Here is a 12,378-nt window from a genome sequence, read left to right as displayed (position 1 = left end):
CAGCCAGTGCTCTTAATTACTGGTCCATCTCTCCATGGTGGATATAACCCTGCTGAGGAGCTTATAGTCCTGCTTCACAAACACACTCACCCGTAACTTCACTTATAGAGCTCCATTCATGCTAGCATGCACGTGTATACTCCACAGATTGAATTTCCCAGACAGGTGATGGAGCAATATCAGGAGTTTTTACCTGTCCAACAGGCAAAGAAGGGTCTATTATAGGAGGCAAAGTGGAGAAAGGAAGCTGGTAGAATACTAGCTAAGCAGTCACATCTGAAGCCATAAAGTCAGAAAGAGCACCTACAGTTCAGAGAGGCAAAAGTTGATTGTTGATCTGTGTCAACGTTTTACCCTGTTACCTACATCCCTGTCTCTGCGGACATCTGGAGTTGTGCTAAATTACTTGTGCATTCCTGAAGACTGCTGAGCCTGGTTAGAAACCAGTGCTCCTTAGTTTTACCCATTAGAGCTTTGACCTTGTCTTTCTCTCCTGCCTTACTGCCTGCTATTTCTTCCATTGCTTGAAGCTTCTTGACTCTGTAGCCTGAGTGGGTCAGACTTGGACCCCATTGTAGGTAGGTCCTTGCCTGTATCCTTATTGAATGGGGGGATGTTTGGCGCACAGGAATCCAAAGGACATCACTTGCTATGTAGGTGTGTTCAGATTTGCCCATGCACCTGCAGACAGGCAGTCATGAGTTGGCCACCAAGCCTTTGGGAGCAGTGGGGCTTTTTCAACTCAAAGGAAGTTTCTGCAGTGCCCTGAAGGAATAGAAAGAGGAGTTGAAGGAAAACCTTACCTCTTTGAGGGTCTCTTTGATGGCTTTGTGCTCACATAGCATTGCATTATGAATGGCAATGCCCAGTTCTTCCTGTGATGACCTACTAGAATATGGAATGGGTCAACACCTGACTCTAGGTCATGTGGCATCTAAGTGTCAGGTCCAGGACTTAAACAACTTATATGTAACCTCTAGACATATGCTTTTTCTAGTACCTTCTGTTCCCAGTCTTCTTTCCCAGTATCAAGAAAGTTTAGATAAGAAATTCCATTCTTCGAAAGTTACCTCTGACCTCCACTGTTGTTGGTTGTTTTTCACTCTTTTTTGGGGGGCCCACCAGCCAGCTCCCTAATAAATTCACACACAGATGAAGGCTTATTATTACTTATGAATGTCCAGCCTTAGCTTGGCTTAGTTTCTAGCCAACTTTCCTTATCTTAAATTATCCTGTCTACCTTTTGCCTCTGGGCTTTTCCTGTTCTCTTACTTCCATAAATCTTGCTCTTACTCTGTGGCTTGCTGGTTGTTTAGCTGGGTGGCTGGCTCCTGATGTCCTCCTTTTCTGACTCCTTGATCTTGCTCCCAGATTTCTCCCTCTATATATTTTCTCTGCCTGCCAGCCCCACCTATCCTTTCTCCTGCCTTGCTATTGGCCAGTTCTTTATTAGACCATCAGGCACAGTAGCACAGCTTCATAGAGTTAAACAAATACAACGTAAACAAAAGTAACACACCTTAAAATAATATTCCCTACCACTCCACAGCAAAGGGAAAGCTAGACATAATGTAATCCTGTCAGTCTCCACAGGCAGGTATCTCTCTCTCTCTCTCTCTCTCCTCTCTCTCTCTCTTTTTTTTTTTTTTGGTCGGAGCTGAGGACTGACCCCCAGGGCCTTGCACTTGCTAGGCAAGTGCTCTACCACTGAGATAAATCCCCAGCCTGATATCTCTTAATGTACATCAAAACTCTAACCTAGCTTCTTTTTTTTCCCCCCAGATCCTAAAGTTCATATGGAAATGCCAGGGACCCAGAATAGCCAGAAAAAAGTTGGAGGACCAAACTTCTTAATTCAAGACTTATTGCAAAGCTATCACAGTACAAATGGTGTGGTACTGGCACAAGAACACAGGCACATAGGTCAGTAAGGTAGAATAGAGCCAAGGGTTTGTGTGGCAGTTGGCTCTTAATGAGGGTGCCAGAACTATCCAGTGGGAAGGAATGCACATTTCACAATTTACTGCCCAGGGCAAAGTAATGAGTTTAGACTTTGGTCTGAAGCAATATGTGAAAGTCAACTCAGGATGAACCAGAGACCCAAAAGTAAGGGCTGAAACTATAAAATTAGCCAACAGAATGAAACAGCTTAGAGGAGAAAGAAAGAAATAGAATTAGTATTCATGGCACAACAATTAGCAAAAGCAGGAAAAAAAAAAAGAGTCAGGTATGGTAGTACACTCCTTTAATCCTAGCACTCAGGGAGCAGAGGTAGGTGGATCTCAATGAGTTTAGGGATAATCTGGACTACATAGCAAGCTCTAAGCAGAATAAAAGGAAAACAAATGATGTGAATGCTGGAAAGAAAGTACATTTGTAAGGCAGAGCATCAAGAAGAGAGTGTGGTGGGATAGGGAGGAGAAGGCAGGAGGGCAGCCAGGCAGCAGTGAGCCTTGATTGGGCCAGTGGGCATGGGAGGACCCAGCAACCACAAGCCCTTTGGTGGGCAGAAGCAGTCAAGCACAGCCACTCTCACTGTCAACTAGTAACTGCAGGCCATATTTTCTCTGGGATTTTGAAGACTGTAAGTCTCTTTTTATCCCCTCTTTACCACATCAATTATAAAGCTTTTTGGCAAGCCAGCTTATCTTCGTGTTTCAGTCTTTAGATCAAGCATGAAATCCACTTGAGAGAATTGTTTCTCGTGAAATAGTTTTGTGTGAGGGTGTCCAGCAGATGTCAGCAGACTCCTGAGAGTGCAGATCCCTGCACTTAGTGCTGGCTTCATAGGGATGCACTGAGAAGGGTCACTTTCAGTTCCTTTTCTTTCATTCTTGGGAGACAGTTGCATGCAACTCAAACTTGATGTGTAGCAGAGATGATCTTGGACACTGTAGTTTGTACAGTTTCATACATGTATGTATATAATGCGTTCCTTTTCCCTCACCTTCTACCCTTATTTCCTTCCACCTGTCAACTCTTCCTTTTTCTCACAAGCTCTTTTTTCACATTCGTTTCTTCTTGTCCTGTGACCCACTGATTTTATCTGAGACTATGACCATGAGTTTAGTGCTGTCTATTGGAATCTGGACAATGACAATGACTTTCCCTCCAGAATCCATTGTAGCCAGTTGTTCAGCAAGGAGAGGTGGGGCCCCATGAACCCCTCCGTAATCAATGATTGCTTCTTGACAGTTCCAGTCATTTGGAGGTCCTGTGCAGGTAGTTGAAACTGCTGTGAGATTATATGTGCTGTGTCATGTGTGCAGTGACTTGTGTTGTGCCCTGAAGATGGCATTTCACAGTCCTCTCTATCTTCCAGCTTTTGCGTACTCTGTTCCTTTTCCTGGTGTTCCTGAGCCTAGAGCGACAGGCACTCAGTCATCACTTGTTCTCAGAACCTTGAGCACCATGTGGTGGATGCATAGTCACAGAGAGACCAGAGTGTCAGTATTGCGTTTCTGATCCCCCATTTGTGCCTCCATCTCCAGAGTGCTAGGATTACAGGTGTACATTATCAACATCTGGTGTATGCCTTGCTTGGAATCTAACCTGGGGCTTTTGTGCATGTTGGATAAGCATTCTGCCAACTAAACTACATTCCAAGGCCATTTTAGCTTTGTTAGAACCACATTTAAAAAGTGGAATTATTTTTTTCTATTGAGCTTAATATATCCAGAACATCTCAGTACATAGGATACAAGCACCATGAAGAGATACTTTCTTTTTCTTCTTCTTTTTTTTTTTTTTTTAAGAATTTAGGGGGAGGATTTTTTTTTTTTTAAAGATTTTTTTCTATTTTTGGACAGAGTCTCTAAGTAACCCTGGCTCTCCTGAAACTTTCTGTGTAAACTAGGCTGGCTACACACTCAGAAATAAGTCTGCTTCTACCTCCCGAGTGCTTGGAATAAAGATGTGCACCACCACACCCACTTTTGTTTTTATGTGTGTGTTTGAGTGCCTGCATGTATGTATGTGTGCTGTTTGTGCCTGGTGCCCTCAGAGGTCAGAAGAGGGAGTCATCTGGAACTAGAGTTACAGGTAGAGCTGCTATATGGGTGTTGGGAACAGAGTCTTCGGTAAGAATAGCAAACACTTAGAACTGCTAAGCTCTCTTTTTACATATTTAGTCCTCAGAGTGCACTGTAGCCCACAATGTAGCTGGGCTTGCATACTCAGTTTTCACCAGAAACGCTATCTGTATTTAGATGTCATAAAGCAGTTGAAAAAAATTAAGTTCATATCCAGGTTGTCCCAAACACGTAAGTTTTCTGATAATTGAATTGAGTGAAATTTTAAACTGAAGAATTTTTGTTGGTATTTTTTTTTTAATTATGTACGCAGTGTTCTGTCTACATGCCAGAAGAGGGCGCCAGATCTCATTCTAGATGGTTGTGAGCCACCATGTGGTTGCTGGGAATTGAACTCAGGACCTCTGGAAGAACAGCCAATGCTCTTAACCTCTGAGCCATCTCTCCAGCCCCAAAACTTTTTGTTTTGTTTTGTTTTTGTTTTTTGAGACAGGGTTTCTCTGTGTAGCTCTGTGCCTTTTCTGGAACTCGCTTTGGAGACCAGGTTGGCCTCGAACTCACTGGGTGGGTGGCATGCGCCACCACCATCCTTGGTATGTTTTTTTTAGATGTTGGGGTTTGTTTTGCATATGCTTGTCAAGTGCACTGTCACTGAGCTACAGCCCCAGCTTCAGTTTTTAAGTTCAAATTTTTGTTGTTATTGTGTGTATATTTGTATGTGGAATGTACATGCCACAGCATGCATGTGGAGGTCAGACAACTTTGTAGAGTTGGTTCTCCTGGTCCACCTTTACCTGAGTTAGTTCCAGGTTCAAAGTTAGGTTGCCAGGCTTGCTAGGCAAGCACCTGGACTCAGTTGTCTGGTCCTCCTTCCCCACCGAGTTTTAAATTTAAATTAGTGAAATTGAAGTTTAATTCCTTTGCTGTGTTAACCTCTTCTGAGTAGGACTGTTCCAAATGATCATTGCTGGTTTTGTGGCCCCTGTACATTGTATTCCTATTAGTGACCAAAGGATTGGCAAATCAGTTTCTTCTAGGTGTACAATCCAAGACATTCGGTGACTGTCTAACTTGGGAGCAGGAAGTAGTGAAGCCTACAGAAGGACATCCCTGTGTCTTATTGGTGCCTTGAGAGAGCAAAACAGACATTTGAGAGGAGACTGCTTTGCGTTCCTTGTTTTCACTATAACCTCTTCTCTGGGCCTGTGTGTATTGGTGTAGTTCATTTGAATTGGTGCAGTGAATCATTCTGCTAGCCTGCAGAATTCCCAAAGGAGAATATTCAAATCCATATACATGAGATGCCTGCTGCACTTGGCTATATATTTGCCAGAGACTTGGGTCATTCCTCTGGGTTGCTGTTCAGCTGGCTTGGTTGTGACATACAGATGAGGCAATGGAATTTAGAATCTGGAATGGGGGGTGGGTACTGGTCTTTACAGTTAACACAACAGGGTAGCCACAGCATATGTGGCTCATTTCCTTTTGAGCCAGTGAGGCAAGCTGAGTCAGTTATATGTCAGACTGATCACATAAAATGCTACATAGCCGAGGTGAGTGATGATACTGAAAATGATTTGTTGACTTGGAAATGGTGAGAGGAGACTCATGCTGGCTGGCTATGAGGACTCAGGTGACTGGTAGAGGCTATGGGCATCTGCCTCCATGTTTGAAGGGTGGGCACGTGTGGTGCATGTGTACTGGTGAGGACTTCAGTGTGGTGGGGTTGATGTTAATGTCTGGCAAACTGGAAAGTCAAGATGTTCATGTGAAACCATGTTTTCTTAAGAACCTATGCCCCATGCTGGGGTTGTCAGTGCATGCCTTTAATCGCAGCACTCAGGCAGGCAGATCTCTGAGGCTACCCTAGTCTACATAGTGAGTTCCAGGTCAGCCACGGTTATTCATTGATATGTGGTCTCAAAAACAATTAAACAAACTCTGACCTCTGGTAGAGCATTGGTGCTTTGCAGTGGTTTCTTATATCCAGGCTGCACATGTGTGTGTACCATAAACGAGTGTCCACCAATAGGAGCATTTAAGATCTTATTTCCTTTTCACTCTTGGCTTGTTTCTCCCTCCCCTCCTTTTTCACTTAAATCCATTTCTAACTGCCGTGTTTTCCCTTGCTCCAAAAGCCCACATGCTTTTTTGTCAGTGTGGCCTGGTTTTGAGCATTTTCTCCAGGCTATACTTTGTCCTCTTCTGTGTCTTATTCACTGTCAGCATCAAGCTTCCCTGAGCTGGAACATGGTATCCACCTTTCCCTTCCTCACCCGCTTCACCCTCTTTACCATTCCACAGTCATTGTGGTTGAGGTTTTGTGAAAAGACCTGGCTCTGCCCCCTGCATGGTCTATGGTTTACAGGTACTCTGAGAGCTGTACAGGACATGTGGTTTCTTGTTTTCCAGCCACAGATAATCAACACTGTTAAGTCTTTCTCTAGTTCTGTGGATGCTATTCTGAATTTCCAGAGAATGGTGGTTAGTGCAGTGTGTAATATAAGCACCATGGGACCAGTTTGCTTTCATTTAAGGTTTCTAAAACTGAGCTGCCCAGTTATTTTTAGTTGTTGCTTAAAGTAGTTCATCAAAGTAACAGAAATACAAACACAGATCAGCATTCAGACTTAGTAGGAAGAAACCACCAACCAGGGCATCTTTCAGAGTGATTTAACAATTATTGTCTTATACTGCCGCTTTCCCTCTGCCTTTGAAATGTCCCTTTGAGCATCACTTTGAGAAGTGACATCACTAGGTCACATGGACAGACATTCTTGATTGTTCCTTTCAGGAAATTCATCTCAGTGGGGACTTGTTGACACTGCAGTGGATATCCCTGCAGAGGGGCCAGTTATTTAGAGTGTTGGCACCCCAGAACTGCATCACCAGGGTTTCATGTTGAGCCTTGGCATAACATGGAAGCAGACTGCATACTATCTCACCATGTATGCTAAGATGCACTTCTCTGTGTGACCTATTTTCTTCCCTGCTAGAGAGTTCTCTAGCATCTCTCTAGATACCTTTATGTGCCAGGCAGCTCAGAGGACAGCAGGGATGAGCATTTATGTTTCATCACCAGAAGCCATGCTTGTACATAGAGCAGTCACATGAATCACCTTCTGCAACCAAACTCTTATAGGGCATCTCTAACTAGAACCAGAGGGAACCAGGAACTAGAGAGGCAGGGCCAGATGACCTGAGGAAGCCTGCTTTCCTTTTGAGTATTGTTATGTGCACTTTTACCCAAATGTGTTCTTGGCTCAGCGCCACGACAGGGAAGAACATGTGTCCTCTCTTTTAAATCTCAACCCAAATTTGCCCCTTATCATATGTGCCTTGCTCTTTTGTGGCATGTGTGCTCACATCAGTGTCACAAAAAAACAGGAGTAATATGTTGCACTGTACTGCCTTGGCTGTGACAACTGTGATGTCACTAAATGATGGGACATTTCAACTCCATTATGACCTGAAGTGCAAAGTATGCATTCTGTCATCGTGTGCCCCTGGCATTGCTACCTGAAAAGTTTGAATATACAGTAACTATAAGCTTTGGTTCAACAGGCATGATCCTGTTCCATCTGTGGCTCTCTCCAGGCCCACTGTGCTTCCGAGGGCTCTGTTATTCCATAATGTGTTTTTTCTCTCCTATCTGCTTGGTGCCTTCTTAACTTCAGGAACATCCTTTGATCTGCTTTCTTTGACACTTCTTTGGGTGTTATGGTGGTTTGAATAATAGATGTTCCTCTATATTTTCAGGCATTTAAATACTTGGCCCCCATTTTGTGGCACTGTTTGTGTGTTGGGGGGTGCTTAAGAGATATCCCCTCACTGGAGGAGGTATGTCACTGAGGTAGGTTTTGAGAGCTTAAAGACTCACACCATTTTGAGTTTGTTCTCTGCTTGAGACTTGAGGTTTGAAACTCAAGCTCTCAGCTGTTCCTGCTGCCATGCCTGCCTGCTGCTATTCTTCCCCATTGTGATGGTGATGCATATCCCTCTGGAACCGTAAACCCAAGTAAACTCTTCCCTCCATAAGTTGTCTTGGTCATGGAGTTTTGTCACAGCAATAAAAAGTAACAAGTTGGTACCATAAGTGGGATATTGCTGTGACAGACAGACCTGACCATGCTGGGTTTTTAGAGGAATGTGGAAGACTTGGACTCAAAAAGCAGTTGAAGACTGTAAGCAGACCTTACTGGGCCATCCTAGTTCGAGCTTGGAAAACAGTAGTGCTGAGAGCTATGTGGATTGTGGAGGCCCAACACAAGAGGTTTCAGAGGGGAACTATTAACAAGTACGCAAGATGGATATCTTGGCAAAAATGTGGCTGCTTTCCTAAGAACTTGCCTGATTAAATTTAAAAGCAATGGACTAATTTCTTTGGCAGAGGAGATTAAGACCACCTAGTATTGACTGTTGCATAATTATTAGTAACCTTATAAAAAGAGCAAGTGGAGCAGAAAGAAATACAAAATGTAGTTTGAAGAGAAAAAGAACACCAGAAAACTTAATGTTACAGTCAAATCGTGTGCTGAAAGAGATAGGAAAATTAAAGAGAGGTCTGATCTATCGTAAAATAAAGGGAAGAGTGGCCTGGGGAGAAACTCCATCTAGCTAAACTTCCAACTTATAGAAAGAAAAGGTCTAGGGAATTTTCTGCCCCTAGGAAGGAACAATAAACAAAAGTACAGCTAATGTGACTCAGTGGGGGTCAGGGTTCATCCAAATATGGCAGCTGAACTTGGCAATATTGCCTATGTGGTGCTGGTTCTAAAGTCATAAAGGATATACTAGTTAAGAGGTTGGGGAATCTTCCTCTGTGGTTTCAGAGAGCTGCCTAAGCCAGGCATTTGGCAGGGAAGTCCCTGTATGGAAGCCCTGAAAAGCCATTGTGTGAAGCTGTGGAAGTGAAGCTATTGTTACATTGGAGACCCCAATATGTTGGAGATGGTAGAGCTGTGAGACATCTGCCAAAGGAGAAGAACATAGGGACTGGGACCAGTCTAAGAGCGAGGCATGCAGCAGAGCTGGAGAGATGTAACCACATAAGCTCTTTGATATCAGACATACAGGATTTGGAGTTTGCCTTTCTGAGTTTTGGTCTTGGCTTTGGTCCAGTATTTTCTCACTATGCCCTCAGTCATCCTATTTGAAATGGTAATGTATGTCTATGCCATTGTATTTGGGATGTATATAATTTGCTTTTTTATTTCTTAGGAGGTTATGGTTAAGAGATTGCCTTGAGCCTCAAAAGAAACTTTGGACTTTTAAACAGTATTGTGACTAAAAGACTACAGGGACTTTGAAAGTTGGACTGAATGTATTTTGCATTCTGATATGGCCATGAGACTGTGGGGGCCAGGGAGTGAAACATGGTAGTTTTGAATAATGGATGTCCCTCTATATTCTCAGACATTCGAATACTCGTCCCCCCCCCCCCCAGTTTGTGGCACTGTTGGGGGGTATGTGGCTTAGGGGGTATGTCATTGAGACAGGTTTTGAGAGCTTAAAGACTTGGGCCATTTTCAGATTGCTCTCTGCTTGCTGCTTGAAGTTGAAATGTGAGCTCTCAGCTGTTCCTACTACCGTGGCCTTCCTGCTGCCATGTTTCCCCATTGTGACGATGATGCTTATCCCTCTGGAACCGTAAACCCTTCCTTCCATAACTTGTCTTGGTCATGGTATTTTCTCACCTCAATAGAAATGTAACTAATACAGATGTCCATGGCCTTTGCACATTTTTCTGAATTTGATTCCTATTGTAAGCCAGTTTCATTGCATTCTTCCTTTTATCATTGGATTCCTCAAGGGCAAGACTCATGTCTCAAGCCTGGAAAAGTGAATGGCAGAATAAAATTGTCTAGACAAGAGAGAGTGGGGGTGACCTAAAATGGCCACTTCTCAGAAATCACATTTGATAGCAAGAATAGAGATGTGAATGAAGAAGTGGCTTGTAGACACTAGGAGCAAACACAAAAGGCCCATCTTCCCTGTGAGAGAAGTTTGGAGACAGGCAAAATGATGGTGTGGGGGTTCCATAATGTTATTAGGAGTCGGGTTCTATTGTTCTGTATGGTTACCCCTAGCTCATGGCTTCCCTCTTCAAGGTAACCTCATGGTTCAAAATGACTGCTGGGAATATACCCATCTCATCCCTTCCAGGCAAGACATATGAGAAGGGCAGTGAGTGACTAAAGGTGTTCATTCCATAAAGGCAGCCTCCATTAAAGGTAAGTCTCAAGGTCCTCTACCCAATAGCTTCACCTTCATCTTATAGGTAGAGTGTAGTAAGGTACTTTTTAAGGCAAATTTTGAAGAGATGTAGTCATGTTATTTGTGCATTTAATTAAAATAACATTTTTTTAATTGGTTGTTAGGTCCGAGTAGATATGTTTCCAAGTATAAAAAATACCTAGTAAGCATGTGGGAAAGTACTTAGCATCACTAGACATGTGGGATTGTAAATCAAATTACTAACTTCATACCCACTGTGATGATACCAGAATCAAAACAATAGTGACAAGATTTGTCCACTAAGGCATGTAGCAATTAGGACCTCCATAACATTGCTGGTGACTGTGAAGCTGTGTTGCTACTTTGGTAAAGTCTGGCAGTTCTTCAGAGAGGTATACATTGAGCACTGGAGAGGTGGCCCAATCAGTAAAGTGTCTTCTGTGCAAGCATGAGAAACTTGAGTTCTGATCCCTCTCCTGCCTGGCACAGCTACAGCCCCAGTGTGGTGTGAAGAGTGAATGGGGGTGGGGAAAGACAAAGACAGGAATATCTCTTACAATTCATTGGCCAGCCAGTCTAGCCAATCAGTGCACTCTAGTTTTAGAGAAAGACACTATCTAAAAAAAAAAAAAAACAAAAGTGAAAAGTCACTAAAAATTAGCCTGTGGCCTCCATTTACATACATGCACATGTACCCTCCCACACATGTAATTCCTCCCCCCCTCACACACAAATAATATATGGGCTATCGAGATGGTTCAGCAGGTAATGTGCTTATTATGTAAGCCTGGGTAATAAGTTCAGCCCTTTGAACCCATGTAAAAATAGAAGGAGAGGGTCAACTACACACAGGTGTTCTCTGACTGTAACACACATGCACAAACATAATGATAAAATAAAAAACAAGACTTGTTTTTGTTTGTTTGTTTTATGTATGAGTATTTTGTCTGCATATATGTTTATTGCACCACATGCATGGCTGGTGCCCTCAAGGCCAGAGGAAGGCATCAAATCTAGAACTGGAGTTATAGATGACTGTGAGCCACCTTGTTGGTGCTAGGAATTGAACGTGGGTCCTCTAGAAGAGCAGCCAGTGCTCTTAACCGATTTCTCCAGCCCCATGGTACATGCCTTTAATCCCAGCACTAAGGAGGCAGAGATAAGTGGATCTCTGGAAGTACTGAGGCCAGCCTGGTCTACATAGCTTCAGGCAAGCCAGATCTACAGTGAGACTGTCTCAACAAATAGCATTAAGACACAAAAAGTAATGAAGTACTTATGCATGCTGTTATATGAATGAACTGTTAAGAATTATTTGTTTTATGTATATGAGTGTTTTGTATGCATATGTGTCTGTGCACTATGTGTGCAGTGCCTGAAAAGGCCAGAAGAGGGGCACTAGATACCCTGGGTCTGGGGTTACACATGGTTGTAAGCTACCATGTGGGTTCTGGGAATTGAACCTGGGTCACTCTGAACTGCTGATCCATGTCTCCAGGTCACGGCTAATTTTTTTTTGAGACAAGGTTTCTTTGTGTAACCTTGACTGTCCTGAAACTTGCTCTATAGACCAGGCTAGCCTTGATCTCAGAAATCTGCCTGTCTCTGCTTCCTAAGTGCTGGAATTAAGGCATGTGACATCTTGCCTGACCCATCATGGATAAATTTTAAAAGCATCATGGCAAACAAAACAACCCTCAGAAAGGACCACATATATATTTGTTTTTGTTTATTCTTTGAGAATTTCATACATGCATATAATGTATTTTGACCATACACACACACACACACACACACACACACACACACACACATACATACACACACATTTCTTCCCACTAATCCCCTAATCTTTTCATTTGATAACTCCATTTCTTCTTCATTTCCTATATTGGCTGTTTTTCCTTTTCTGTGATAAAATACCATGACCATAAGCAACTTACAGAAGCAAGAGTTTACTTTGGCTCACAGTTCCAGAGGGAAAGCCTGTAATGTCCAAGAAGGTGTGGCATAGTGGCAGGAATAGGAAGCTGACTAATTACAACTTTATCTACACACTCAAAGCAGAGAGAGAGAGAGAGAGAGAGAGAAATAAGGCTATAAACTCTTA

The sequence above is a fragment of the Onychomys torridus genome, chromosome 3, assembly GCF_903995425.1.
Source record: "Onychomys torridus chromosome 3, mOncTor1.1, whole genome shotgun sequence".
NCBI classification, from domain to species: Eukaryota; Metazoa; Chordata; class Mammalia; order Rodentia; family Cricetidae; genus Onychomys; species Onychomys torridus.
The sequence above is the reverse complement of the archived record's forward strand: the minus strand, read 5'-3'. Positions refer to the sequence as shown.